The sequence below is a fragment of the Gossypium arboreum genome, chromosome 3, assembly GCF_025698485.1.
Source record: "Gossypium arboreum isolate Shixiya-1 chromosome 3, ASM2569848v2, whole genome shotgun sequence".
Taxonomy (NCBI): Eukaryota; Viridiplantae; Streptophyta; class Magnoliopsida; order Malvales; family Malvaceae; genus Gossypium; species Gossypium arboreum.
Window position 1 is genome coordinate 95,372,119 of NC_069072.1, and position 1,763 is coordinate 95,373,881.

The following is a 1,763-nucleotide window of genomic DNA, read 5'->3' on the forward strand; positions in this document are numbered from 1 at the left end:
TGCAGGCTACTACGTGTACCGGATAATTGGTCGCATGTGTAGCACTATGTGTAGACTACTATGCGTACCATATAGCTTTGGCTACAAGTGTGACAATATGTGCAGGCAATTAAGTATCAGTTATTATTCTGAAGAGTTCAACGGAAAAATTGATTAAGTAAAAATACAATTGAACATGATTATATGATGAATAAGTGTAGGTATATGTTTATGAAAAATTATGAGCAATGTGCTCGATAATTGGGTGAATTTCGATAAGACAAAATGGATTAAGTGGAATTATGTAAGAATGAATTTTAGTGGTAAAACAGTGTTGGACAGCAGCAGTTGCATGACTTTGAAAATTCACTAAAAATTGTGAAATTTGAATAAAAATGCAAATGATATATGAAAATAAATCTTAATGAGTCTCTTTTCACATGAAAGAAATAGGGGAAGCAAAAGAATTCTATATTGTGTGATATTTGAATTCTTGTGAAACAGGGTCTGAATGAATTCGAGATTCCCTGTTCTGACTTTAGAAATTCACCATAAATTGTAAAAAAACTTTTTAAGAGTCATACCTTACATGTATGGATTCCTTATTGAGTCTATTTTAAAAGAAACAAACTGCATGGTCGTTAGAATTCTGTACAGGGAGAAATTTTGTTCGTAGTGCACAGAGGTCAGAGTAGTCGTACTCTGAAACAGGGGAGACTTTAACTAATAAACTGTACTAATTGGCTAAACTAAAAATTCTGGAAATTTTGTGGGAGAAATATATATGAATCTAGTTTCAATAAAAATTAACAAAACTAAATTTGGAGTTTTGTAACTTCAGATATGAATGATTTAGTAACTGTAACTCGATAACACATCTTAACCTGAATATGTGTAATTGAAATATTATAGTGTTTTATCTTGAAAAGCATGGTAGTAATTGCTTATTATTTTCATATGAACTTACTAAGTGTAAAGCTTACCCATCCTCTCCATTTCTTTAGTATTGGCAGGTTGGCTCAGGGTTGGAGATCGTCGGAGGCAAAATCACACTATCAAACTATCATTTTTTGGGAAAATTAATTCAAATATTAGAAATATCAAGTGAGTGGCATGTATAGGAAGTTGGTTTGTGATATGTATTTTTATTATGATTTTGACCTTACGTATCAGTCTGCATTGAGTTATCATATATGATCATGAGATGTGGTCCTTATCCATTATGGTTTATAAGTTTAATTAATCGTGCCATGTCCTACGTTTTGATGTGATGATATAGTTAGCTTTGTTTGTTATGCATGTGTTCGAAAAGTTTTGAATTAAATGAAATTTTATGGCCCTGTTTTCGTCTATGTGTATTGTTACTTCCAGTAATGCCTCGTACTCTGTTCCGGCCTTGGATATGGGTAAGGGGTGTTACATACAGGGCCAGACTTAGTCCACAATAAGAAAGAAAAAGTGACGACCATCAATAACCACTTGAAGGTTGCTTAAGATCACCAAAAGGAATATGCGATTAGAAGAAAGAAAGATATATCATGTGAAGTTGGCAACAATGTATTCGTTAAAGTTTCACCTTGAAAAAAGATCATTCGCTTTAGACTAAAGGGAAAACTTAGCCCGCAATTCATTGGTCCCTAAGAGATACTAGAGTGTATTGGACAGGTGGCATATCGATTAGCTCTTCTACTGGAACTATCCAAAATCTACTACGTGTAACACCCCAAAATTTAGGACCTTTAATTTTGCATGTTTGGTGTGATGGCTAAGTGATTTTGGTGTGT